Raw genomic sequence first — 21,466 nt, 5'->3', positions numbered from 1 at the left:
CAAGAGTGTCCCTCTCGGCGTGAGCCATGGAGGATAAGAGGGAGGTCATGCCACATACCCAATACAGCTCGAAGGATGGCCAGGGAAGCGAGGAAGAGGGAAGGCTCAGATTTGAGGACAAATCCTTTCCAAGAAGGGGAGGATGATACGGCCATGGAAGCCGTACACCAAAGCTTGTACCTGCATCTGTCTTCAATCAGTATTATGCCCATCAAGATGACTTCCAAATGCTTTGAAACTGCCACAATTATCTTCGTCTTTGAGGGATCTTCGCGTGGGTATCTTACACGCCCCAATCGGAGTTCGGAGGAGAGAGTTATGGACGATTTACTAAAGCCGCGCAGAACAGGCAGGGAGCTCCAGAAGGAACACCCGGGCGGGTGTTTTCACCATGAAAATCACCCGACCGGGTGAAAGTGTTGTGAAGCATTTCCAGATTCCAGAAGAAACACCCGGGCGGGTGTTTTGGACCGCACAATTCACCCGAGACTTAGTTTTTGTGGGCCTTTTTCACATTTTGGGCTCCTAGTATAAATACATTTTTGGTGTCATTTTTCATTCGAGATTAAGATAAGATTGTGATTAAGATATCTCTTTTGTGAGTTTTTCCTCTTTGAGGAATGTATCCAATTCCTTCCTTGAAGGTTGCTTGTCTCAATTTCATAGGTTGATTCAAGTAGAGGTATGCATCAATGGGGTGTATCCATTGAGTAGTGGAGCCAAGGGGTGATAGAGCTATTAAAAGTTGCCTAGGGTTGTTTCCATTCTTTTGGTCAAGGTCCTATGGTCATAACTCTTTTATCTCATCATTATATATGACCACGGTTGCCAGACGTCAAGAGTGTCCCTCTCGACGTGAGCCATGGAGGATAAGAGGGAGGTCATGCCACATACCCAATACAGCTCGAAGGATGGCCAGGGAAGCGAGGAAGAGGGAAGGCTCAGATTTGAGGACAAATCCTTTCCAAGAAGGGGAGGATGATACGGCCATGGAAGCCGTACACCAAAGCTTGTACCTGCATCTGTCTTCAATCAGTATTATGCCCATCAAGATGACTTCCAAATGCTTTGAAACTGCCACAATTATCTTCGTCTTTGAGGGATCTTCGCGTGGGTATCTTACACGCCCCAATCGGAGTTCGGAGGAGAGAGTTATGGACGATTTACTAAAGCCGCGCAGAACAGGCAGGGAGCTCCAGAAGGAACACCCGGGCGGGTGTTTTCACCATGAAAATCACCCGACCGGGTGAAAGTGTTGTGAAGCATTTCCAGATTCCAGAAGAAACACCCGGGCGGGTGTTTTGGACCGCACAATTCACCCGAGACTTAGTTTTTGTGGGCCTTTTTCACATTTTGGGCTCCTAGTATAAATACATTTTTGGTGTCATTTTTCATTCGAGATTAAGATAAGATTGTGATTAAGATATCTCTTTTGTGAGTTTTTCCTCTTTGAGGAATGTATCCAATTCCTTCCTTGAAGGTTGCTTGTCTCAATTTCATAGGTTGATTCAAGTAGAGGTATGCATCAATGGGGTGTATCCATTGAGTAGTGGAGCCAAGGGGTGATAGAGCTATTAAAAGTTGCCTAGGGTTGTTTCCATTCTTTTGGTCAAGGTCCTATGGTCATAACTCTTTTATCTCATCATTATATATGACCACGGTTGCCAGACGTCAAGAGTGTCCCTCTCGGCGTGAGCCATGGAGGATAAGAGGGAGGTCATGCCACATACCCAATACAGCTCGAAGGATGGCCAGGGAAGCGAGGAAGAGGGAAGGCTCAGATTTGAGGACAAATCCTTTCCAAGAAGGGGAGGATGATACGGCCATGGAAGCCGTACACCAAAGCTTGTACCTGCATCTGTCTTCAATCAGTATTATGCCCATCAAGATGACTTCCAAATGCTTTGAAACTGCCACAATTATCTTCGTCTTTGAGGGATCTTCGCGTGGGTATCTTACACGCCCCAATCGGAGTTCGGAGGAGAGAGTTATGGACGATTTACTAAAGCCGCGCAGAACAGGCAGGGAGCTCCAGAAGGAACACCCGGGCGGGTGTTTTCACCATGAAAATCACCCGACCGGGTGAAAGTGTTGTGAAGCATTTCCAGATTCCAGAAGAAACACCCGGGCGGGTGTTTTGGACCGCACAATTCACCCGAGACTTAGTTTTTGTGGGCCTTTTTCACATTTTGGGCTCCTAGTATAAATACATTTTTGGTGTCATTTTTCATTCGAGATTAAGATAAGATTGTGATTAAGATATCTCTTTTGTGAGTTTTTCCTCTTTGAGGAATGTATCCAATTCCTTCCTTGAAGGTTGCTTGTCTCAATTTCATAGGTTGATTCAAGTAGAGGTATGCATCAATGGGGTGTATCCATTGAGTAGTGGAGCCAAGGGGTGATAGAGCTATTAAAAGTTGCCTAGGGTTGTTTCCATTCTTTTGGTCAAGGTCCTATGGTCATAACTCTTTTATCTCATCATTATATATGACCACGGTTGCCAGACGTCAAGAGTGTCCCTCTCGGCGTGAGCCATGGAGGATAAGAGGGAGGTCATGCCACATACCCAATACAGCTCGAAGGATGGCCAGGGAAGCGAGGAAGAGGGAAGGCTCAGATTTGAGGACAAATCCTTTCCAAGAAGGGGAGGATGATACGGCCATGGAAGCCGTACACCAAAGCTTGTACCTGCATCTGTCTTCAATCAGTATTATGCCCATCAAGATGACTTCCAAATGCTTTGAAACTGCCACAATTATCTTCGTCTTTGAGAGATCTTCGCGTGGGTATCTTACACGCCCCATTCGGAGTTCGGAGGAGAGAGTTATGGACGATTTACTAAAGCCGCGCAGAACAGGCAGGGAGCTCCAGAAGGAACACCCGGGCGGGTGTTTTCACCATGAAAATCACCCGACCGGGTGAAAGTGTTGTGAAGCATTTCCAGATTCCACAAGAAACACCCGGGCGGGTGTTTTGGACCGCACAATTCACCCGAGACTTAGTTTTTGTGGGCCTTTTTCACAGTTTGGGCTCCTAGTATAAATACATTTTTGGTGTCATTTTTCATTCGAGATTAAGATAAGATTGTGATTAAGATATCTCTTTTGTGAGTTTTTCCTCTTTTAGGAATGTATCCAATTCCTTCCTTGAAGGTTGCTTGTCTCAATTTCATAGGTTGATTCAAGTAGAGGTATGCATCAATGGGGTGTATCCATTGAGTAGTGGAGCCAAGGGGTGATAGAGCTATTAAAAGTTGCCTAGGGTTGTTTCCATTCTTTTGGTCAAGGTCCTATGGTCATAACTCTTTTATCTCATCATTATATATGACCACGGTTGCCAGACGTCAAGAGTGTCCCTCTCGGCGTGAGCCATGGAGGATAAGAGGGAGGTCATGCCACATACCCAATACAGCTCGAAGGATGGCCAGGGAAGCGAGGAAGAGGGAAGGCTCAGATTTGAGGACAAATCCTTTCCAAGAAGGGGAGGATGATACGGCCATGGAAGCCGTACACCAAAGCTTGTACCTGCATCTGTCTTCAATCAGTATTATGCCCATCAAGATGACTTCCAAATGCTTTGAAACTGCCACAATTATCTTCGTCTTTGAGAGATCTTCGCGTGGGTATCTTACACGCCCAAATCGGAGTTCGGAGGAGAGAGTTATGGACGATTTACTAAAGCCGCGCAGAACAGGCAGGGAGCTCCAGAAGGAACACCCGGGCGGGTGTTTTCACCATGAAAATCACCCGACCGGGTGAAAGTGTTGTGAAGCATTTCCAGATTCCAGAAGAAACACCCGGGCGGGTGTTTTGGACCGCACAATTCACCCGAGACTTGGTTTTTGTGGACGTTTTTCACATTTTGGGCTCCTAGTATAAATACATTTTTGGTGTCATTTTTCATTCGAGATTAAGATAAGATTGTGATTAAGATATCTCTTTTGTGAGTTTTTCCTCTTTGAGGAATGTATCCAATTCCTTCCTTGAAGGTTGCTTGTCTCAATTTCATAGGTTGATTCAAGTAGAGGTATGCATCAATGGGGTGTTTTCACTATGAAAATCACCCGACCGGGTGAAAGTGTTGTGAAGCATTTCCAGATTCCAGAAGAAACACCCGGGCGGGTGTTTTGGACCGCACAATTCACCCGAGACTTAGTTTTTGTGGGCGTTTTTCACATTTTGGGCTCCTAGTATAAATACATTTTTGGTGTCATTTTTCATTCGAGATTAAGATAAGATTGTGATTAAGATATCTCTTTTGTGAGTTTTTCCTCTTTGAGGAATGTATCCAATTCCTTCCTTGAAGGTTGCTTGTCTCAATTACTAAAGCCGCGCAGAACAGGCAGGGAGCTCCAGAAGGAACACCCGGGCGGGTGTTTTCACCATGAAAATCACCTGACCGGGTGAAAGTGTTGTGAAGCATTTCCATATTCCAGAAGAAACACCCGGGCGGGTGTTTTGGACCGCACAATTCACCCGAGACTTAGTTTTTGTGGGCGTTTTTCACATTTTGGGCTCCTAGTATAAATACATTTTTGGTGTCATTTTTCATTCGAGATTAAGATAAGATTGTGATTAAGATATCTCTTTTGTGAGTTTTTCCTCTTTGAGGAATGTATCCAATTTCTTCCTTGAAGGTTGCTTGTCTCAATTTCATAGGTTGATTCAAGTAGAGGTATGCATCAATGGGGTGTATCCATTGAGTAGTGGAGCCAAGGGGTGATAGAGCTATTAAAAGTTGCCTAGGGTTGTTTCCATTCTTTTGGTCAAGGTCCTATGGTCATAACTCTTTTATCTCATCATTATATATGACCACGGTTGCCAGACGTCAAGAGTGTCCCTCTCGGCGTGAGCCATGGAGGATAAGAGGGAGGTCATGCCACATACCCAATACAGCTCGAGGGATGGCCAGGGAAGCGAGGAAGAGGGAAGGCTCAGATTTGAGGACAAATCCTTTCCAAGAAGGGGAGGATGATACGACCATGGAAGCCGTACACCAAAGCTTGTACCTGCATCTGTCTTCAATCAGTATTATGCCCATCAAGATGACTTCCAAATGCTTTGAAACTGCCACAATTATCTTCGTCTTTGAGAGATCTTCGCGTGGGTATCTTACACGCCCCAATCGAAGTTCGGAGGAGAGAGTTATGGACGATTTACTAAAGCCGCGCAGAACAGGCAGGGAGCTCCAGAAGGAACACCCGGGCGGGTGTTTTCACCATGAAAATCACCCGACCGGGTGAAAGTGTTGTGAAGCATTTCCAGATTCCAGAAGAAACACCCGGGCGGGTGTTTTGGACCGCACAATTCACCCGAGACTTAGTTTTTGTAGGCCTTTTTCACATTTTGGGCTCCTAGTATAAATACATTTTTGGTGTCATTTTTCATTCGAGATTAAGATATGATTGTGATTAAGATATCTCTTTTGTGAGTTTTTCCTCTTTGAGGAATGTATCCAATTCCTTCCTTGAAGGTTGCTTGTCTCAATTTCATAGGTTGATTCAAGTAGAGGTATGCATCAATGGGGTGTATCCATTGAGTAGTGGAGCCAAGGGGTGATAGAGCTATTAAAAGTTGCCTAGGGTTGTTTCCATTCTTTTGGTCAAGGTCCTATGGTCATAACTCTTTTATCTCATCATTATATATGACCACGGTTGCCAGACGTCAGGAGTGTCCCTCTCGGCGTGAGCCATGGAGGATAAGAGGGAGGTCATGCCACATACCCAATACAGCTCGAAGGATGGCCAGGGAAGCGAGGAAGAGGGAAGGCTCAGATTTGAGGACAAATCCTTTCCAAGAAGGGGAGGATGATACGGCCATGGAAGCCGTACACCAAAGCTCGTACCTGCATCTGTCTTCAATCAGTATTATGCCCATCAAGATGACTTCCAAATGCTTTGAAACTGCCACAATTATCTTCGTCTTTGAGAGATCTTCGCGTGGGTATCTTACACGCCCCAATCGGAGTTCGGAGGAGAGAGTTATGGACGATTTACTAAAGCCGCGCAGAACAGGCAGGGAGCTCCAGAAGGAACACCCGGGCGGGTGTTTTCACCATGAAAATCACCCGACCGGGTGAAAGTGTTGTGAAGCATTTCCAGATTCCAGAAGAAACACCCGGGCGGGTGTTTTGGACCGCACAATTCACCCGAGACTTAGTTTTTGTGGACGTTTTTCACATTTTGGGCTCCTAGTATAAATACATTTTTGGTGTTATTTTTCATTCGAGATTAAGATAAGATTGTGATTAAGATATCTCTTTTGTGAGTTTTTCCTCTTTGAGGAATGTATCCAATTCCTTCCTTGAAGGTTGCTTGTCTCAATTTCATAGGTTGATTCAAGTAGAGGTATGCATCAATGGGGTGTATCCATTGAGTAGTGGAGCCAAGGGGTGATAGAGCTATTAAAAGTTGCCTAGGGTTGTTTCCATTCTTTTGGTCAAGGTCCTATGGTCATAACTCTTTTATCTCATCATTATATATGACCACGGTTGCCAGACGTCAAGAGTGTCCCTCTCGGCGTGAGCCATGGAGGATAAGAGGGAGGTCATGCCACATACCCAATACAGCTCGAGGGATGGCCAGGAAAGCGAGGAAGAGGGAAGGCTCAGATTTGAGGACAAATCCTTTCCAAGAAGGGGAGGATGATACGACCATGGAAGCCGTACACCAAAGCTTGTACCTGCATCTGTCTTCAATCAGTATTATGCCCATCAAGATGACTTCCAAATGCTTTGAAACTGCCACAATTATCTTCGTCTTTGAGAGATCTTCGCGTGGGTATCTTACACGCCCCAATCGGAGTTCGGAGGAGAGAGTTATGGACGATTTACTAAAGCCGCGCAGAACAGGCAGGGAGCTCCAGAAGGAACACCCGGGCGGGTGTTTTCACCATGAAAATCACCCGACCGGGTGAAAGTGTTGTGAAGCATTTCCAGATTCCAGAAGAAACACCCGGGCGGGTGTTTTGGACCGCACAATTCACCCGAGACTTAGTTTTTGTAGGCCTTTTTCACATTTTGGGCTCCTAGTATAAATACATTTTTGGTGTCATTTTTCATTCGAGATTAAGATAAGATTGTGATTAAGATATCTCTTTTGTGAGTTTTTCCTCTTTGAGGAATGTATCCAATTCCTTCCTTGAAGGTTGCTTGTCTCAATTTCATAGGTTGATTCAAGTAGAGGTATGCATCAATGGGGTGTATCCATTGAGTAGTGGAGCCAAGGGGTGATAGAGCTATTAAAAGTTGCCTAGGGTTGTTTCCATTCTTTTGGTCAAGGTCCTATGGTCATAACTCTTTTATCTCATCATTATATATGACCACGGTTGCCAGACGTCAAGAGTGTCCCTCTCGGCGTGAGCCATGGAGGATAAGAGGGAGGTCATGCCACATACCCAATACAGCTCGAAGGATGGCCAGGGAAGCGAGGAAGAGGGAAGGCTCAGATTTGAGGACAAATCCTTTCCAAGAAGGGGAGGATGATACGGCCATGGAAGCCGTACACCAAAGCTTGTACCTGCATCTGTCTTCAATCAGTATTATGCCCATCAAGATGACTTCCAAATGCTTTGAAACTGCCACAATTATCTTCGTCTTTGAGGGATCTTCGCGTGGGTATCTTACACGCCCCAATCGGAGTTCGGAGGAGAGAGTTATGGACGATTTACTAAAGCCGCGCAGAACAGGCAGGGAGCTCCAGAAGGAACACCCGGGCGGGTGTTTTCACCATGAAAATCACCCGACCGGGTGAAAGTGTTGTGAAGCATTTCCAGATTCCAGAAGAAACACCCGGGCGGGTGTTTTGGACCGCACAATTCACCCGAGACTTAGTTTTTGTGGGCGTTTTTCACATTTTGGGCTCCTAGTATAAATACATTTTTGGTGTCATTTTTCATTCGAGATTAAGATAAGATTGTGATTAAGATATCTCTTTTGTGAGTTTTTCCTCTTTGAGGAATGTATCCAATTTCTTCTTGAAGGTTGCTTGTCTCAATTTCATAGGTTGATTCAAGTAGAGGTATGCATCAATGGGGTGTATCCATTGAGTAGTGGAGCCAAGGGGTGATAGAGCTATTAAAAGTTGCCTAGGGTTGTTTCCATTCTTTTGGTCAAGGTCCTATGGTCATAACTCTTTTATCTCATCATTATATATGACCACGGTTGCCAGACGTCAAGAGTGTCCCTCTCGGCGTGAGCCATGGAGGATAAGAGGGAGGTCATGCCACATACCCAATACAGCTCGAGGGATGGCCAGGGAAGCGAGGAAGAGGGAAGGCTCAGATTTGAGGACAAATCCTTTCCAAGAAGGGGAGGATGATACGACCATGGAAGCCGTACACCAAAGCTTGTACCTGCATCTGTCTTCAATCAGTATTATGCCCATCAAGATGACTTCCAAATGCTTTGAAACTGCCACAATTATCTTCGTCTTTGAGAGATCTTCGCGTGGGTATCTTACACGCCCCAATCGGAGTTCGGAGGAGAGAGTTATGGACGATTTACTAAAGCCGCGCAGAACAGGCAGGGAGCTCCAGAAGGAACACCCGGGCGGGTGTTTTCACCATGAAAATCACCCGACCGGGTGAAAGTGTTGTGAAGCATTTCCAGATTCCAGAAGAAACACCCGGGCGGGTGTTTTGGACCGCACAATTCACCCGAGACTTAGTTTTTGTAGGCCTTTTTCACATTTTGGGCTCCTAGTATAAATACATTTTTGGTGTCATTTTTCATTCGAGATTAAGATAAGATTGTGATTAAGATATCTCTTTTGTGAGTTTTTCCTCTTTGAGGAATGTATCCAATTTCTTCTTGAAGGTTGCTTGTCTCAATTTCATAGGTTGATTCAAGTAGAGGTATGCATCAATGGGGTGTATCCATTGAGTAGTGGAGCCAAGGGGTGATAGAGCTATTAAAAGTTGCCTAGGGTTGTTTCCATTCTTTTGGTCAAGGTCCTATGGTCATAACTCTTTTATCTCATCATTATATATGACCACGGTTGCCAGACGTCAAGAGTGTCCCTCTCGGCGTGAGCCATGGAGGATAAGAGGGAGGTCATGCCACATACCCAATACAGCTCGAGGGATGGCCAGGGAAGCGAGGAAGAGGGAAGGCTCAGATTTGAGGACAAATCCTTTCCAAGAAGGGGAGGATGATACGACCATGGAAGCCGTACACCAAAGCTTGTACCTGCATCTGTCTTCAATCAGTATTATGCCCATCAAGATGACTTCCAAATGCTTTGAAACTGCCACAATTATCTTCGTCTTTGAGAGATCTTCGCGTGGGTATCTTACACGCCCCAATCGGAGTTCGGAGGAGAGAGTTATGGACGATTTACTAAAGCCGCGCAGAACAGGCAGGGAGCTCCAGAAGGAACACCCGGGCGGGTGTTTTCACCATGAAAATCACCCGACCGGGTGAAAGTGTTGTGAAGCATTTCCAGATTCCAGAAGAAACACCCGGGCGGGTGTTTTGGACCGCACAATTCACCCGAGACTTAGTTTTTGTAGGCCTTTTTCACATTTTGGGCTCCTAGTATAAATACATTTTTGGTGTCATTTTTCATTCGAGATTAAGATAAGATTGTGATTAAGATATCTCTTTTGTGAGTTTTTCCTCTTTGAGGAATGTATCCAATTCCTTCCTTGAAGGTTGTTTGTCTCAATTTCATAGGTTGATTCAAGTAGAGGTATGCATCAATGGGGTGTATCCATTGAGTAGTGGAGCCAAGGGGTGATAGAGCTATTAAAAGTTGCCTAGGGTTGTTTCCATTCTTTTGGTCAAGGTCCTATGGTCATAACTCTTTTATCTCATCATTATATATGACCACGGTTGCCAGACGTCAAGAGTGTCCCTCTCGGCGTGAGCCATGGAGGATAAGAGGGAGGTCATGCCACATACCCAATACAGCTCGAAGGATGGCCAGGGAAGCGAGGAAGAGGGAAGGCTCAGATTTGAGGACAAATCCTTTCCAAGAAGGGGAGGATGATACGGCCATGGAAGCCGTACACCAAAGCTTGTACCTGCATCTGTCTTCAATCAGTATTATGCCCATCAAGATGACTTCCAAATGCTTTGAAACTGCCACAATTATCTTCGTCTTTGAGAGATCTTCGCGTGGGTATCTTACACGCCCCAATCGGAGTTCGGAGGAGAGAGTTATGGACGATTTACTAAAGCCGCGCAGAACAGGCAGGGAGCTCCAGAAGGAACACCCGGGCGGGTGTTTTCACCATGAAAATCACCCGACCGGGTGAAAGTGTTGTGAAGCATTTCCAGATTCCAGAAGAAACACCCGGGCGGGTGTTTTGGACCGCACAATTCACCCGAGACTTAGTTTTTGTGGGCCTTTTTCACATTTTGGGCTCCTAGTATAAATACATTTTTGGTGTCATTTTTCATTCGAGATTAAGATAAGATTGTGATTAAGATATCTCTTTTGTGAGTTTTTCCTCTTTGAGGAATGTATCCAATTCCTTCCTTGAAGGTTGCTTGTCTCAATTTCATAGGTTGATTCAAGTAGAGGTATGCATCAATGGGGTGTATCCATTGAGTAGTGGAGCCAAGGGGTGATAGAGCTATTAAAAGTTGCCTAGGGTTGTTTCCATTCTTTTGGTCAAGGTCCTATGGTCATAACTCTTTTATCTCATCATTATATATGACCACGGTTGCCAGACGTCAAGAGTGTCCCTCTCGGCGTGAGCCATGGAGGATAAGAGGGAGGTCATGCCACATACCCAATACAGCTCGAAGGATGGCCAGGGAAGCGAGGAAGAGGGAAGGCTCAGATTTGAGGACAAATCCTTTCCAAGAAGGGGAGGATGATACGACCATGGAAGCCGTACACCAAAGCTTGTACCTGCATCTGTCTTCAATCAGTATTATGCCCATCAAGATGACTTCCAAATGCTTTGAAACTGCCACAATTATCTTCGTCTTTGAGAGATCTTCGCGTGGGTATCTTACACGCCCCAATCGGAGTTCGGAGGAGAGAGTTATGGACGATTTACTAAAGCCGCGCAGAACAGGCAGGGAGCTCCAGAAGGAACACCCGGGCGGGTGTTTTCACCATGAAAATCACCCGACCGGGTGAAAGTGTTGTGAAGCATTTCCAGATTCCAGAAGAAACACCCGGGCGGGTGTTTTGGACCGCACAATTCACCCGAGACTTAGTTTTTGTGGGCCTTTTTCACATTTTGGGCTCCTAGTATAAATACATTTTTGGTGTCATTTTTCATTCGAGATTAAGATAAGATTGTGATTAAGATATCTCTTTTGTGAGTTTTTCCTCTTTGAGGAATGTATCCAATTCCTTCCTTGAAGGTTGCTTGTCTCAATTTCATAGGTTGATTCAAGTAGAGGTATGCATCAATGGGGTGTATCCATTGAGTAGTGGAGCCAAGGGGTGATAGAGCTATTAAAAGTTGCCTAGGGTTGTTTCCATTCTTTTGGTCAAGGTCCTATGGTCATAACTCTTTTATCTCATCATTATATATGACCACGGTTGCCAGACGTCAAGAGTGTCCCTCTCGGCGTGAGCCATGGAGGATAAGAGGGAGGTCATGCCACATACCCAATACAGCTCGAGGGATGGCCAGGGAAGCGAGGAAGAGGGAAGGCTCAGATTTGAGGACAAATCCTTTCCAAGAAGGGGAGGATGATACGACCATGGAAGCCGTACACCAAAGCTTGTACCTGCATCTGTCTTCAATCAGTATTATGCCCATCAAGATGACTTCCAAATGCTTTGAAACTGCCACAATTATCTTCGTCTTTGAGAGATCTTCGCGTGGGTATCTTACACGCCCCAATCGGAGTTCGGAGGAGAGAGTTATGGACGATTTACTAAAGCCGCGCAGAACAGGCAGGGAGCTCCAGAAGGAACACCCGGGCGGGTGTTTTCACCATGAAAATCACCCGACCGGGTGAAAGTGTTGTGAAGCATTTCCAGATTCCAGAAGAAACACCCGGGCGGGTGTTTTGGACCGCACAATTCACCCGAGACTTAGTTTTTGTAGGCCTTTTTCACATTTTGGGCTCCTAGTATAAATACATTTTTGGTGTCATTTTTCATTCGAGATTAAGATAAGATTGTGATTAAGATATCTCTTTTGTGAGTTTTTCCTCTTTGAGGAATGTATCCAATTCCTTCCTTGAAGGTTGCTTGTCTCAATTTCATAGGTTGATTCAAGTAGAGGTATGCATCAATGGGGTGTATCCATTGAGTAGTGGAGCCAAGGGGTGATAGAGCTATTAAAAGTTGCCTAGGGTTGTTTCCATTCTTTTGGTCAAGGTCCTATGGTCATAACTCTTTTATCTCATCATTATATATGACCACGGTTGCCAGACGTCAAGAGTGTCCCTCTCGGCGTGAGCCATGGAGGATAAGAGGGAGGTCATGCCACATACCCAATACAGCTCGAAGGATGGCCAGGGAAGCGAGGAAGAGGGAAGGCTCAGATTTGAGGACAAATCCTTTCCAAGAAGGGGAGGATGATACGGCCATGGAAGCCGTACACCAAAGCTTGTACCTGCATCTGTCTTCAATCAGTATTATGCCCATCAAGATGACTTCCAAATGCTTTGAAACTGCCACAATTATCTTCGTCTTTGAGGGATCTTCGCGTGGGTATCTTACACGCCCCAATCGGAGTTCGGAGGAGAGAGTTATGGATGATTTACTAAAGCCGCGCAGAACAGGCAGGGAGCTCCAGAAGGAACACCCGGGCGGGTGTTTTCACCATGAAAATCACCCGACCGGGTGAAAGTGTTGTGAAGCATTTCCAGATTCCAGAAGAAACACTCGGGCGGGTGTTTTGGACCGCACAATTCACCCGAGACTTAGTTTTTGTGGGCCTTTTTCACATTTTGGGCTCCTAGTATAAATACATTTTTGGTGTCATTTTTCATTCGAGATTAAGATAAGATTGTGATTAAGATATCTCTTTTGTGAGTTTTTCCTCTTTGAGGAATGTATCCAATTCCTTCCTTGAAGGTTGCTTGTCTCAATTTCATAGGTTGATTCAAGTAGAGGTATGCATCAATGGGGTGTATCCATTGAGTAGTGGAGCCAAGGGGTGATAGAGCTATTAAAAGTTGCCTAGGGTTGTTTCCATTCTTTTGGTCAAGGTCCTATGGTCATAACTCTTTTATCTCATCATTATATATGACCACGGTTGCCAGACGTCAAGAGTGTCCCTCTCGGCGTGAGCCATGGAGGATAAGAGGGAGGTCATGCCACATACCCAATACAGCTCGAGGGATGGCCAGGGAAGCGAGGAAGAGGGAAGGCTCAGATTTGAGGACAAATCCTTTCCAAGAAGGGGAGGATGATACGGCCATGGAAGCCGTACACCAAAGCTTGTACCTGCATCTGTCTTCAATCAGTATTATGCCCATCAAGATGACTTTTGAAACTGCCACAATTATCTTCGTCTTTGAGGGATCTTCGCGTGGGTATCTTACACGCCCCAATCGGAGTTCGGAGGAGAGAGTTATGGACGATTTACTAAAGCCGCGCAGAACAGGCAGGGAGCTCCAGAAGGAACACCCGGGCGGGTGTTTTCACCATGAAAATCACCCGACCGGGTGAAAGTGTTGTGAAGCATTTCCAGATTCCAGAAGAAACACCCGGGCGGGTGTTTTGGACCGCACAATTCACCCGAGACTTAGTTTTTGTGGGCCTTTTTCACATTTTGGGCTCCTAGTATAAATACATTTTTGGTGTCATTTTTCATTCGAGATTAAGATAAGATTGTGATTAAGATATCTCTTTTGTGAGTTTTTCCTCTTTGAGGAATGTATCCAATTCCTTCCTTGAAGGTTGCTTGTCTCAATTTCATAGGTTGATTCAAGTAGAGGTATGCATCAATGGGGTGTATCCATTGAGTAGTGGAGCCAAGCGGTGATAGAGCTATTAAAAGTTGCCTAGGGTTGTTTCCATTCTTTTGGTCAAGGTCCTATGGTCATAACTCTTTTATCTCATCATTATATATGACCACGGTTGCCAGACGTCAAGAGTGTCCCTCTCGGCGTGAGCCATGGAGGATAAGAGGGAGGTCATGCCACATACCCAATACAGCTCGAAGGATGGCCAGGGAAGCGAGGAAGAGGGAAGGCTCAGATTTGAGGACAAATCCTTTCCAAGAAGGGGAGGATGATACGGCCATGGAAGCCGTACACCAAAGCTTGTACCTGCATCTGTCTTCAATCAGTATTATGCCCATCAAGATGACTTCCAAATGCTTTGAAACTGCCACAATTATCTTCGTCTTTGAGGGATCTTCGCGTGGGTATCTTACACGCCCCAATCGGAGTTCGGAGGAGAGAGTTATGGATGATTTACTAAAGCCGCGCAGAACAGGCAGGGAGCTCCAGAAGGAACACCCGGGCGGGTGTTTTCACCATGAAAATCACCCGACCGGGTGAAAGTGTTGTGAAGCATTTCCAGATTCCAGAAGAAACACTCGGGCGGGTGTTTTGGACCGCACAATTCACCCGAGACTTAGTTTTTGTGGGCCTTTTTCACATTTTGGGCTCCTAGTATAAATACATTTTTGGTGTCATTTTTCATTCGAGATTAAGATAAGATTGTGATTAAGATATCTCTTTTGTGAGTTTTTCCTCTTTGAGGAATGTATCCAATTCCTTCCTTGAAGGTTGCTTGTCTCAATTTCATAGGTTGATTCAAGTAGAGGTATGCATCAATGGGGTGTATCCATTGAGTAGTGGAGCCAAGGGGTGATAGAGCTATTAAAAGTTGCCTAGGGTTGTTTCCATTCTTTTGGTCAAGGTCCTATGGTCATAACTCTTTTATCTCATCATTATATATGACCACGGTTGCCAGACGTCAAGAGTGTCCCTCTCGGCGTGAGCCATGGAGGATAAGAGGGAGGTCATGCCACATACCCAATACAGCTCGAGGGATGGCCAGGGAAGCGAGGAAGAGGGAAGGCTCAGATTTGAGGACAAATCCTTTCCAAGAAGGGGAGGATGATACGGCCATGGAAGCCGTACACCAAAGCTTGTACCTGCATCTGTCTTCAATCAGTATTATGCCCATCAAGATGACTTTTGAAACTGCCACAATTATCTTCGTCTTTGAGGGATCTTCGCGTGGGTATCTTACACGCCCCAATCGGAGTTCGGAGGAGAGAGTTATGGACGATTTACTAAAGCCGCGCAGAACAGGCAGGGAGCTCCAGAAGGAACACCCGGGCGGGTGTTTTCACCATGAAAATCACCCGACCGGGTGAAAGTGTTGTGAAGCATTTCCAGATTCCAGAAGAAACACCCGGGCGGGTGTTTTGGACCGCACAATTCACCCGAGACTTAGTTTTTGTGGGCCTTTTTCACATTTTGGGCTCCTAGTATAAATACATTTTTGGTGTCATTTTTCATTCGAGATTAAGATAAGATTGTGATTAAGATATCTCTTTTGTGAGTTTTTCCTCTTTGAGGAATGTATCCAATTCCTTCCTTGAAGGTTGCTTGTCTCAATTTCATAGGTTGATTCAAGTAGAGGTATGCATCAATGGGGTGTATCCATTGAGTAGTGGAGCCAAGCGGTGATAGAGCTATTAAAAGTTGCCTAGGGTTGTTTCCATTCTTTTGGTCAAGGTCCTATGGTCATAACTCTTTTATCTCATCATTATATATGACCACGGTTGCCAGACGTCAAGAGTGTCCCTCTCGGCGTGAGCCATGGAGGATAAGAGGGAGGTCATGCCACATACCCAATACAGCTCGAGGGATGGCCAGGGAAGCGAGGAAGAGGGAAGGCTCAGATTTGAGGACAAATCCTTTCCAAGAAGGGGAGGATGATACGGCCATGGAAGCCGTACACCAAAGCTTGTACCTGCATCTGTCTTCAATCAGTATTATGCCCATCAAGATGACTTCCAAATGCTTTGAAACTGCCACAATTATCTTCGTCTTTGAGGGATCTTCGCGTGGGTATCTTACACGCCCCAATCGGAGTTCGGAGGAGAGAGTTATGGATGATTTACTAAAGCCGCGCAGAACAGGCAGGGAGCTCCAGAAGGAACACCCGGGCGGGTGTTTTCACCATGAAAATCACCCGACCGGGTGAAAGTGTTGTGAAGCATTTCCAGATTCCAGAAGAAACACCCGGGCGGGTGTTTTGGACCGCACAATTCACCCGAGACTTAGTTTTTGTGGGCCTTTTTTCACATTTTGGGCTCCTAGTATAAATACATTTTTGGTGTCATTTTTCATTCGAGATTAAGATAAGATTGTGATTAAGATATCTCTTTTGTGAGTTTTTCCTCTTTGAGGAATGTATCCAATTCCTTCCTTGAAGGTTGCTTGTCTCAATTTCATAGGTTGATTCAAGTAGAGGTATGCATCAATGGGGTGTATCCATTGAGTAGTGGAGCCAAGGGGTGATAGAGCTATTAAAAGTTGCCTAGGGTTGTTACCATTCTTTTGGTCAAGGTCCTATGGTCATAACTCTTTTATCTCATCATTATATATGACCACGGTTGCCAGACGTCAAGAGTGTCCCTCTCGGCGTGAGCCATGGAGGATAAGAGGGAGGTCATGCCACATACCCAATACAGCTCGAGGGATGGCCAGAGAAGCGAGGAAGAGGGAAGGCTCAGATTTGAGGACAAATCCTTTCCAAGAAGGGGAGGATGATACGACCATGGAAGCCGTACACCAAAGCTTGTACCTGCATCTGTCTTCAATCAGTATTATGCCCATCAAGATGACTTCCAAATGCTTTGAAACTGCCACAATTATCTTCGTCTTTGAGGGATCTTCGCGTGGGTATCTTACACGCCCCAATCGGAGTTCGGAGGAGAGAGTTATGGACGATTTACTAAAGCCGCGCAGAACAGGCAGGGAGCTCCAGAAGGAACACCCGGGCGGGTGTTTTCACCATGAAAATCACCCGACCGGGTGAAAGTGTTGTGAAGCATTTCCAGATTCCAGAAGAAACACCCGGGCGGGTGTTTTGGACCGCACAATTCACCCGAGACTTAGTTTTTGTGGGCCTTTTTCACATTTTGGGCTCCTAGTACAAATACATTTTTGGTGTCATTTTTCATTCGAGATTAAGATAAGATTGTGATTAAGATATCTCTTTTGTGAGTTTTTCCTCTTTGAGGAATGTATCCAATTCCTTCCTTGAAGGTTGCTTGTCTCAATTTCATAGGTTGATTCAAGTAGAGGTATGCATCAATGGGGTGTATCCATTGAGTAGTGGAGCCAAGGGGTGATAGAGCTATTAAAAGTTGCCTAGGGTTGTTACCATTCTTTTGGTCAAGGTCCTATGGTCATAACTCTTTTATCTCATCCTTATATATGACCACGGTTGCCAGACGTCAAGAGTGTCCCTCTCGGCGTGAGCCATGGAGGATAAGAGGGAGGTCATGCCACATACCCAATACAGCTCGAGGGATGACCAGAGAAGCGAGGAAGAGGGAAGGCTCAGATTTTAGGACAAATCCTTTCCAAGAAGGGGAGGATGATACGACCATGGAAGCCGTACACCAAAGCTTGTACCTGCATCTGTCTTCAATCAGTATTATGCCCATCAAGATGACTTCCAAATGCTTTGAAACTGCCACAATTATCTTCGTCTTTGAGAGATCTTCGCGTGGGTATCTTACACGCCCCAATCGGAGTTCGGAGGAGAGAGTTATGGACGATTTACTAAAGCCGCGCAGAACAGGCAGGGAGCTCCAGAAGGAACACCCGGGCGGGTGTTTTCACCATGAAAATCACCCGACCGGGTGAAAGTGTTGTGAAGCATTTCCAGATTCCAGAAGAAACACCCGGGCGGGTGTTTTGGACCGCACAATTCACCCGAGACTTAGTTTTTGTGGGCCTTTTTCACATTTTGGGCTCCTAGTACAAATACATTTTTGGTGTCATTTTTCATTCGAGATTAAGATAAGATTGTGATTAAGATATCTCTTTTGTGAGTTTTTCCTCTTTGAGGAATGTATCCAATTCCTTCCTTGAAGGTTGCTTGTCTCAATTTCATAGGTTGATTCAAGTAGAGGTATGCATCAATGGGGTGTATCCATTGAGTAGTGGAGCCAAGGGGTGATAGAGCTATTAAAAGTTGCCTAGGGTTGTTACCATTCTTTTGGTCAAGGTCCTATGGTCATAACTCTTTTATCTCATCATTATATATGACCACGGTTGCCAGACGTCAAGAGTGTCCCTCTCGGCGTGAGCCATGGAGGATAAGAGGGAGGTCATGCCACATACCCAATACAGCTCGAGGGATGACCAGAGAAGCGAGGAAGAGGGAAGGCTCAGATTTTAGGACAAATCCTTTCCAAGAAGGGGAGGATGATACGGCCATGGAAGCCGTACACCAAAGCTTGTACCTGCATCTGTCTTCAATCAGTATTATGCCCATCAAGATGACTTCCAAATGCTTTGAAACTGCCACAATTATCTTCGTCTTTGAGGGATCTTCGCGTGGGTATCTTACACGCCCCAATCGGAGTTCGGAGGAGAGAGTTATGGACGATTTACTAAAGCCGCGCAGAACAGGCAGGGAGCTCCAGAAGGAACACCCGGGCGGGTGTTTTCACCATGAAAATCACCCGACCGGGTGAAAGTGTTGTGAAGCATTTCCAGATTCCAGAAGAAACACCCGGGCGGGTGTTTTGGACCGCACAATTCACCCGAGACTTAGTTTTTGTGGGCCTTTTTCACATTTTGGGCTCCTAGTATAAATACATTTTTGGTGTCATTTTTCATTCGAGATTAAGATAAGATTGTGATTAAGATATCTCTTTTGTGAGTTTTTCCTCTTTGAGGAATGTATCCAATTCCTTCCTTGAAGGTTGCTTGTCTCAATTTCATAGGTTGATTCAAGTAGAGGTATGCATCAATGGGGTGTATCCATTGAGTAGTGGAGCCAAGGGGTGATAGAGCTATTAAAAGTTGCCTAGGGTTGTTACCATTCTTTTGGTCAAGGTCCTATGGTCATAACTCTTTTATCTCATCATTATATATGACCACGGTTGCCAGACGTCAAGAGTGTCCCTCTCGGCGTGAGCCATGGAGGATAAGAGGGAGGTCATGCCACATACCCAATACAGCTCGAGGGATGACCAGAGAAGCGAGGAAGAGGGAAGGCTCAGATTTTAGGACAAATCCTTTCCAAGAAGGGGAGGATGATACGACCATGGAAGCCGTACACCAAAGCTTGTACCTGCATCTGTCTTCAATCAGTATTATGCCCATCAAGATGACTTCCAAATGCTTTGAAACTGCCACAATTATCTTCGTCTTTGAGAGATCTTCGCGTGGGTATCTTACACGCCCCAATCGGAGTTCGGAGGAGAGAGTTATGGACGATTTACTAAAGCCGCGCAGAACAGGCAGGGAGCTCCAGAAGGAACACCCGGGCGGGTGTTTTCACCATGAAAATCACCCGACCGGGTGAAAGTGTTGTGAAGCATTTCCAGATTCCAGAAGAAACACCCGGGCGGGTGTTTTGGACCGCACAATTCACCCGAGACTTAGTTTTTGTGGGCCTTTTTCACATTTTGGGCTCCTAGTATAAATACATTTTTGGTGTCATTTTTCATTCGAGATTAAGATAAGATTGTGATTAAGATATCTCTTTTGTGAGTTTTTCCTCTTTGAGGAATGTATCCAATTCCTTCCTTGAAGGCTGCTTGTCTCAATTTCATAGGTTGATTCAAGTAGAGGTATGCATCAATGGGGTGTATCCATTGAGTAGTGGAGCCAAGGGGTGATAGAGCTATTAAAAGTTGCCTAGGGTTGTTACCATTCTTTTGGTCAAGGTCCTATGGTCATAACTCTTTTATCTCATCATTATATATGACCACGGTTGCCAGACGTCAAGAGTGTCCCTCTCGGCGTGAGCCATGGAGGATAAGAGGGAGGTCATGCCACATACCCAATACAGCTCGAGGGATGACCAGGGAAGCGAGGAAGAGGGAAGGCTCAGATTTGAGGACAAATCCTTTCCAAGAAGGGGAGGATGATACGGCCATGGAAGCCGTACACCAAAGCTTGTACCTGCATCTGTCTTCAATCAGTATTATGCCCATCAAGATGACTTCCAAATGCTTTGAAACTGCCACAATTATCTTCGTCTTTGAGGGATCTTCGCGTGGGTATCTTACACGCCCCAATCGGAGTTCGGAGGAGAGAGTTATGGACGATTTACTAAAGCCGCGCAGAACAGGCAGGGAGCTCCAGAAGGAACACCCGGGCGGGTGTTTTCACCATGAAAATCACCCGACCGGGTGAAAGTGTTGTGAAGCATTTCCAGATTCCAGAAGAAACACCCGGGCGGGTGTTTTGGACCGCACAATTCACCCGAGACTTAGTTTTTGTGGGCCTTTTTCACATTTTGGGCTCCTAGTATAAATACATTTTTGGTGTCATTTTTCATTCGAGATTAAGATAAGATTGTGATTAAGATATCTCTTTTGTGAGTTTTTCCTCTTTGAGGAATGTATCCAATTCCTTCCTTGAAGGTTGCTTGTCTCAATTTCATAGGTTGATTCAAGTAGAGGTATGCATCAATGGGGTGTATCCATTGAGTAGTGGAGCCAAGGGGTGATAGAGCTATTAAAAGTTGCCTAGGGTTGTTTCCATTTTTTTGGTCAAGGTCCTATGGTCATAACTCTTTTATCTCATCATTATATATGACCACGGTTGCCAGACGTCAAGAGTGTCCCTCTCGGCGTGAGCCATGGAGGATAAGAGGGAGGTCATGCCACATACCCAATACAGCTCGAAGGATGGCCAGGGAAGCGAGGAAGAGGGAAGGCTCAGATTTGAGGACAAATCCTTTCCAAGAAGGGGAGGATGATACGGCCATGGAAGCCGTACACCAAAGCTTGTACCTGCATCTGTCTTCAATCAGTATTATGCCCATCAAGATGACTTCCAAATGCTTTGAAACTGCCACAATTATCTTCGTCTTTGAGGGATCTTCGCGTGGGTATCTTACACGCCCCAATCGGAGTTCGGAGGAGAGAGTTATGGACGATTTACTAAAGCCGCGCAGAACAGGCAGGGAGCTCCAGAAGGAACACCCGGGCGGGTGTTTTCACCATGAAAATCACCCGACCGGGTGAAAGTGTTGTGAAGCATTTCCAGATTCCAGAAGAAACACCCGGGCGGGTGTTTTGGACCGCACAATTCACCCGAGACTTAGTTTTTGTGGGCCTTTTTCACATTTTGGGCTCCTAGTATAAATACATTTTTGGTGTCATTTTTCATTCGAGATTAAGATAAGATTGTGATTAAGATATCTCTTTTGTGAGTTTTTCCTCTTTGAGGAATGTATCCAATTCCTTCCTTGAAGGTTGCTTGTCTCAATTTCATAGGTTGATTCAAGTAGAGGTATGCATCAATGGGGTGTATCCATTGAGTAGTGGAGCCAAGGGGTGATAGAGCTATTAAAAGTTGCCTAGGGTTGTTTCCATTTTTTTGG

Source organism: Salvia hispanica, chromosome 6, assembly GCF_029641045.1.
Source record: "Salvia hispanica isolate PSC_SH4W2 chromosome 6, Shi_PSC_v1, whole genome shotgun sequence".
NCBI classification, from domain to species: domain Eukaryota; kingdom Viridiplantae; phylum Streptophyta; class Magnoliopsida; order Lamiales; family Lamiaceae; genus Salvia; species Salvia hispanica.
The sequence above is the reverse complement of the archived record's forward strand: the minus strand, read 5'-3'. Positions refer to the sequence as shown.